The sequence below is a fragment of the Piliocolobus tephrosceles genome, chromosome 20 (genome assembly GCF_002776525.5).
Source record: "Piliocolobus tephrosceles isolate RC106 chromosome 20, ASM277652v3, whole genome shotgun sequence".
Lineage (NCBI taxonomy): Eukaryota > Metazoa > Chordata > Mammalia > Primates > Cercopithecidae > Piliocolobus > Piliocolobus tephrosceles.
The window spans coordinates 39,705,112-39,713,415 of NC_045453.1; the positions used below are offsets into that span (position 1 = coordinate 39,705,112).

Below are 8,304 nucleotides of genomic sequence, written 5' to 3' on the forward strand. Positions count from 1 at the left end.
TCCTGTTAGAATATAACAGACCAATAACTTCCTAATTCACAATAAATAATCCCTGCAAAAATCAAGGATGACATTTGTATTTTGTAAAGTGCTAACCAAATTACCCGTGGCCTGGCCAGCCCCAATCTGTTTATCAGTTTTGCTGAGTACAAGTGAACCCAAGATAAATGCCAGTTTTCCTTGGATAAATTTTACAGCCAAGCAGAAACTGCCAGAGCACACAGGAGAGGTAAAAGCAGAGCTGTGTTCTCATCGACAGAAAAGTCAATTTTGCAGGATGGACTTAGGCAAGAGCCTGTGACCCCCGCCCCAACTCAAGTTTGTGTGTTTATAATAGGGCTGTTTTCTCTGGGAGGGAATGAGCCAATTCAGGGAGCTGAAAGTTCAATGGAGCAGGCTGGCTGGGGCTTCCCAGCTGCAGGGGGAAGAAACGGCCCTGCCTGCTCACTCTGTTTTGCAGGAGAGTCATGCACCCTGGCCCAGACAGGGTGATAAACTTGGGGTGTCTGGATAACCCACATGCTTGTTTTCACTTTCACTGCATCTGACCCTCTCATGATCACTGCCCTGGGATGCTTGACCAGGCCATGCATTTAGACGCAGCACCTAGCACCTCATTCTGCTCCAGAGAGCCTCAGAGCATCCAGCTGGTATACGAAAATCCCCTGTGCAGAGTCACCTGGAGCCTTTGAGAAACATGAATTCCCAGGCCTGACCCCAGACCACTGAACCAGAATCTCTAGGGGCCAGGGCCTTGTCATTTGTGATTCACAACAAATCACTATGGGAGGCTGTCCAGACCTCCCTTTAAAGAAAGACTTTAAGGAATAAATCTCAGCTGCTAGGAGTTTCACTGGCAGGCAGTTTTCACTATCAGCCCCTTCAGAAATGGGTCAGCTCTGGAGAGCCACCTGGAGCCCATGCTCAGGCCCCTTTGGGCAGGTCATCCAGTGGCTGATGAATGGATGTGCACATAGGCTCCGTAGCTTGGCCCCACTCAGGACTACTCTGAAGGAACAATCCATTTCAGAATGCCTAATAGTATCCACTGTGGCTCCCTTCCACAGGTATTAGTCCCAGAGCCTCTCCTGAATACATATCCTTCAAGTTAAACTCCATCTCAGAGGGAGAACCTTATTGCCAGGTTTGGAGAATGATGCTCTAGAAAACACTGTCCTTTTCCAACACTCAACCCATCCATAAATTCTCTCTATCATATCACAAAGAGCTGGGCACCTAGCCTCAGCCTGGCAAGCCAGAGGAAAGAATCCATGAACTCCTGACCCAGTGCCTCTGGACAACACTGGGAGGAATAAGTTGGGCCCCTGAATTCTCTTGCTTTCCATAGAAAGTTGAAGAGACCTGGAGTTCTACTGCTGGCTCCACTATTAGAGATGAGTTGAATGATTCAAATCACTTGGCCTCAGTTTTTCCTCTGTAGAAATACAGAAATGGTAAGGGATTTTGGAGACAGAATGAAAAAACAATTACCTCCTAGACTTTTTCCTGTTCTACCGCCTATAACCCATGGAAAGAAGAAAGGGAGAGAGGACCGGAAGGAAGCAATGTGCTGAAGACCTGCTCCTTTCATCAAGAGGTGGCATCAACTTCCCTCCCATGGAATAGGGCTGAGTTTAGTGACTCACTTCCAATGAGCAGGATGGGGCAGAAGTGGCGCTGCATGACTTTCAAGGCTAGATTGTAAAAGGCAATACAGTTTCCACCTGGTGCTCTCTCTTAGGATACACACTTGAAAAGATTTGAGCCCCCAGGTAAGAGACCATATGGGGAGACCACATAGAGACAGGCAGGCCCAAGGAGGCCGGCTGTTTGAGTCTTCTTGTGAGCTAACACCAGCTCCAGTCACTGTCCAACTGTTACTACATGAGAGACCCTGAGTGAGAACTGCCTGGCTAAACTTAGTCCACTTGCAGAATCATGATCAATAATAATAATAAATGGTTTGTGTGGTTTTGCAGTAAACTTGGGTGGTTATTACATAGCAATAGATGAGCTGGGGCGAATGAGAGATCTTAAAGCAAAGATCCATCTTTATTCATAACTTTGAGAATAACTTGACAAGTACACATACCTACATATGTATGTGTGTGTGTGTACACACACACACACACACACACATATATATAAATAAATTTAGAAGAAGGTAAACCTGGTTCTAAAACTACCCAAACAAAACAAACTCAATTTACAGTCATGAGATTTTTCTCACAGGCCTCAGTGAGGACAGGCCAAGCACTGATGAAGCAGAAACCGGGCCTTTGTCCACACACCAATGACTGGCCTATCTCATCTGTCCGAAGATATTTAAGAGCTGTAATAACCAAGCAGATGTCACATCTACATGCTCAGCATATGCACTCATCTCCACAGGGATGCCAGTGATGCTCACTGGAGCCTGTTTTCTCCATTTGACATCACTGTTCTAAGCCAGGCACAGCAGCTCACACCTGTAATCCCAGCACTTTGGGAGGCCGAGACCAGTGGATCACCTAAGGTCTGGAGTTTGAGACCAGTCTGGCCAACATGACAAAACCCTGTCTCTACTAAAAATACAACAAATTAGCTGGGATGGTAGCAGGTGCTTGTAATCCCAACTGCTCAGGAAGCTGAGGCAGGAGAATTGCTTGAACTTGGGAGGCAGGTGTTGCAGTGAGCCAAGATCACACTATTGCACTCCAGCCTGGGCAACAAGAGTGAAACTCCATCTCAAAAACAACAACAACTACAAAAGACATAGTTGTTCTAATTTAGGTTGCATTTGAAATGGTAATTTTCAGCATGAGCAGAAGCTGCTTCCTGTAAGCACTGAAAAATATTTACTAACACACTGCTCTTGTTAAGCTACTGTATAAAAAACACCATAGACGGAGAGGCCTAAACTATTGACATTTATTTCTCACAGTTCTAGGGGCTGGGAAATCCAAGAACAAGGTGCTGACCCTTTACTTCCTGGTGAGGGTCCTTACCTTAGCTTGCAGGCAGCCACCTTTTTGCTGTGTCCCCACAAGGTGAAGAGAGATGGAGCTCCAGTATCTCTTCCTCTTCTAATAAGACCATTAATCTCATCATGGGACCCCTCCTCATGACTTCATCTAAACCTAACGACTTCCCAAAGGCTCTGCCTAATACCATTACTTTGGGGGTTAGGGCTTCAACATATGAATTTGGGGGAGCACAAATGTGCCATCCATAGTACACACCAAAAGCATAATTATAAAAAGTATATTAGAATGGCCCTGAAGCTTTATTTTTAAATAATTCACATTTGAGGTATTGTGTTTAAAATAACAGAATTCTGCTTAAGCCTTTAGAATGATAGCCACCCATAATCATTAAAGATTTTGAAAGTCTCACTGCTTGAAAAGGGGTGACTTTTCAATTGTCTTGACAATAGCGCTCCACGCTGCTATCTCCAGACACTGTAATTGTAAAAGGCTTGCCATCATCCTTGCTGCTGAGTTTATTGTCACCCCAATAGACACTTGATTTTTTTTGGTGATGCTGCTCCTAGTCACGGAATGGGAAGAAATCTAAAATTAAGGGCTTGGAAAACATGAGTTTTAGTTCTTTCCTTATGGTACCACCAAGGGAAGGGGTGAGAGGAAGATCAGAGAATAAAACTTTTAAAGTCAATTAGGGATGTTTCAGTCATTTAGTTCACAACAGAGAGGGAAACTGCAACATGTGTGGATTGTGTGACCAGAGCTGCTACAGGCCTAATCCCTCCCAAGGCAGAGCTGGAACAGTGGGGTCCTGACTCACAGTCCAGGGCTTTTTCTATTTTGTGAGTCTCACTAAAGCCGCAGTCAGAAATGAATGGATTCTCTGTGTCCTTATGACAGGTCAGGCTAAGGACAAAACTCTGAAATTCTGGGAATAAAGGGAATGCGTTAGATCTTTTCTCATTATTATCTGCCTTATGCTATCTCCCCATTTTCCACCTCAGTAACTCACACGTTCCCTAGTCCACTCTTTCATCCCTGGTGATGGACATTGGAAGGTGTGCAAGAGAAGCTGGGCTGCCCTGTTGTGGAGGGAGGGCTCTAGAGGAAACTTACAGAGCCATTGTGAGTATCTCAAGCTCTGTCAGTGATTAACTCATGACTGAGCATTCTAGACTCACGGTCAGCTTAAATACGTTTCCTAAATTCTTCAAACAACTTGACGTTCCTAAATCACGAAGGTGACTTTGCATTTACTTCCAGAGTCCTAGTTTTGTTTTTGTTTCTGCTTTGCTTTTTACTTAGCATTATTTATTTACTTTAGAAGTAGAAAAATATATTCTAGAAATTGTCTCTCTTGTTGCTGCAGCAAGGTTACTCTGTCCCTCATTAGACTTATGGACAAATTTGTAACGTTAACAAAATGTGGACATCCTTTAACATCATTAGAGTGGGTTAGTAAAACAATCTAGTTGCTTTGTGCTTCTAATTTGCCTTAGTTGAAAACAGTTTGTGGTCTTCAGAAAAGTAACTGGCATTTGATCTATAAAAGCAGAAAAGTTTTTTCTTTAGTTTATTAGAAAACTAGGCCAATATTTTCTGTAAAACGTAATTTGGGGATGAATATGGGAGTACTTGTAAGTGGAAATATCTGTGTCTGTGTGTGTGCTCATCTGCATGTGTATACACATATGTAGATCAAAGTATTTTTATTTCTTGAAGAAGACATTTAAGAAAATATGTGTGTGTGTGTATATGAAATATAAATATATATACCTTGATTTTTCCAATTATTCTGGAACTTACCTGCAAGTAAACTTCAGATCTATTAAATGTTAGCACTCTCCATTCCTAATGCTCAACCGTCAGCCTAACATTTTTTATAGTGATACACTGATATCAGCTTGCCATAACCCTGGTAGTGGTCCAGACTTACTTTCTCACTTAAAGTGTCTTTTACCCCTGCTCTGAAAGCCAGTGTTCTGTTTGACTGGCTCGTCATCATTTTTTCTAGTTATTTCTCAACAAAAAGTGAACCTATGGTCTTTGGCTAGTGTCAGCTACCCAGAGTGCAGGAGAGAGAACGCTGTAAAGGGGAAGGCACGCAGAAATAGGAAATGGTAGACTGGAGAGACAATGGGTTCAAGGTTGAAACATAACAAAGAAACCCAGTGCCAGCATGCGATGGCTGTTTGACTCTGGGCAAGCTTTCCAATGGTTTTATGACTCAATTTACCTATATGACTCATCTGTATCTGAAATAATGCCTATCTCCAAGGCTACCATGATATTTAATTTAATATTTTATGTGAAATAGTTAGCTTAGCATGTAGAGGAAGCTAAGCATTCCATTGGTGTGTACATATGCAGCACCGCCTGAGCCTCTTTCACATACGTATGTCTGCATGCCTGCCTGTGGGTAGCGTGGGTGTAAGTGTGCGTGCACGTATAATTTCATATATAGTAAGTATACACAGATAGATGCATGTATGTGTGTACCTGAGTATATGTGTCTTCGTGTGTGTGTGTGTGTGAATGTGTGCATGTCTGGTTATATGTAGCAATCGCTGCAGCTGAAAAGAATGTGAGCTTGAGGAGAACCTTAGAGATTGAACAGAACAGAACTTTCATCGCTTCTTAATTTTTTTTTTGTTATTTAATTTTTATTTCATAATCATAAACTTAACTCTGCAATCCAGCTAGGCATGGGAGAGAACAAGGAAAACATGGAAACCAAAGGGAACTGCAGCGAGAGAACAAAGATTCTAGGATACTGCGAGCAAATGGGGTGGAGGGGTGCTCTCCTGAGCTACAGAAGGAATGGTCTGGTGGTTAAGATAAAACACAAGTCAAACTTATTCGAGTTGTCCACAGTCAGCAGTGGTGATCTTCTTGCTGGTCTTGCCATTCCTGGACCCAAAGCGCTCCATGGCCTCCACAATATTCACGCCTTCTTTCACTTTGCCAAAGACCACATGCTTGCCATCCAACCACTCAGTCTTGGCAGTGCAGATGAAAAACTGGGTACAATTTGTGTTGGGTCCAGCATTTGCCATGGACAAGATGCCAGGACCTGTATGCTTTAGGATGAAGTTCTCATCTTCAAATTTCTCCCCATAGATGGACTTGCCACCAGTGCCATTATGGCATGTGAAGTCACCACCCTGACACATAAACCCTGGAATAATTCTGTGAAAGCAGGAGCCCTTATAACCAAATCCTTTCTCTCCAGTGCTCAGAGCACGAAAATTTTCTGCTGTCTTTGGAACCTTGTCTGCAAACAGCTCGAAGGAGACACAGCCCAAGGGCTCGCCGTCGACGGCAATGTCGAAGAACACGATAGGGTTGACCGTGGCTAGTAGTACAGGAATTTCCTCGGCGGCAGCATCTGCAAAGCCCATCGCTTCTTAGTTTATCCCTGTTTGGCCCTGTCATTAGGAGATTCATAACTTAATTCATAGAGACGTTAAAAATGCTCAAAGGATAATGCAATAAGATTACTTGGTCTTTTTTATTTTATTTTATTTTTTTTAATAGTGCATGTAAGGGTCGTTGAGGAGTTGGTACTTTTTAAAGAAAGAGATGTGGAAATGCATTTATTTATTTATTCAGTCAGGATATTTGGGTTGCCCATGGTATGCCAGGCACCAGGAAAAGAGTTGAATTAGTGGAATAGGTTAAATATCTGATCCCACCTCAGAGAGCACACCTTTCCTGGGGAAGCAGAGAGGTGTAAATAAACATCTACCCCATCCTGTAATATGACCTATTACAGCAGCAAAATGTGCAACAGTAGCAGAAAAGAGAGAGTGATTAGTTTAGCCTGCTATGGTCAGTGAGGGCTTCTGAAGACGTGGTATTTAGGCTGAGACATCAGGGATAAGAAGGCTCTGTCCAAGTGGAGGAAAGTCAAGACAGAAGGTAGAAGAAATGCAAAGACATGGGGGCTTGAGAAAGTCAGGCAGTGTTGAGAAATGGCAATGGTTTGGTGTCACTGGTGAGTATGGAAGAGGTGATCAGAGGCCCAGCCACGAAGGGCTTCCTCAGGCCCGTGGTAAAGGGTTGTTGCTTTCTTCCTGGAAGAGATCAAAAAAGAGCCAGCGAATGTACCAAGACTGAGTAGACTAAGATGATGAGTAGTGGTGGTGTGAAGATGAAGTGGAGTGGGAAGCGAGGAGTGGAATCACTCCACAGTGCGGAGAAGGACTGGACCATGATCAGGAAAAGAGAGGGAGGAAGAACCCACCTGAGATACATTCGAGACATAATTGTTAGGAATTGTTGACAAGAAAGAGAAATCATCAAAGCTACTCCCGTTTCTGACTTGCGCGATTTGTCAATGGTGGTGCAACAAGCAAAAAGAATAGCACATGGACGAGACAGTGTGGACACTGGACAATGAAGTGAAACTCATGAATTTAGTTCAAAATATTTGACTTAGAAACACTTTATACATTCTGGTAGAAACCCCCAAATTTCCTGATATTATCTCTATGAATTGGCTAAGCATTAGAACAATGTAAGAATCATTTGAAATTCTAGGACTGAATTTAACCAACCGTAAACCTGTGGTGTAAGAACAGACTTTCTGAAACTCAAATTCACTTAAAAATGACATTTGTGTATGTGTGTGCACATACATAAATATATTGGTATATATTCGGTCCCTTGCTTTCCCTAACCTTCAAATTTAGCAGTTCTCCCTTCCTATGTTGAACTGTGTGTATTTGTATGTGCACCTATGTGTGTGTGTGTCTGTGTATGTGTGTCTTTCTGTGTGTGTGCTTGTATGTAGGGTTTATAATTTAAGGCTCAAGGACCATGGGACACAAGCTTTTCCAAAACTCTGAAATTACAGCCCTATTTTATGAATAGGAATAGATTCATATTGTGTCTGAGGAGGAAGATCACAGCTTTCTTAAAGGAACCATTAAAAAAAAAAAAGAGTTTCAGAAACACTGTCTGGAATCACTTTGTTCATGTCACCCTTCAATGTGTGGGAGAAATTGGAATCCCACTGGGGGGTGGAGATACCTGTTCAAGGACAAAAAACAATTATATTAACCAGAAAAATCTCATTCGTTAATCCCAAAAGACTTTTGATCCAGATGGGACCTTTTCTTTCATGGAGTATATTGAATTGTAACAAACTCAGCTATGACTGATTATTGCTTTTGACAGATTCTACATTGTTTCTCATGGCAAATTGGTGGAAAGAATTCCATAATAAAGCTCAAGCAGATTTTTTATTTCCGTAGTTATCTCAACACATTTCTAGAGATAGACTCTTCTTGTACGGTATTTATATTTTAATTTTTTAGTGTTTGAAACATGTTAGAAT

At 42.4% G+C, this 8,304-nt stretch overlaps 1 pseudogene; it reads right to left on the minus strand.

The window, feature by feature from the left end:
- Positions 1-5,710: 5,710 nt before the first annotated feature.
- On the minus strand, positions 5,711-6,364 carry LOC111526244 (annotated as a pseudogene).
- Between the last annotated feature and the right edge of the window lie 1,940 nt (positions 6,365-8,304).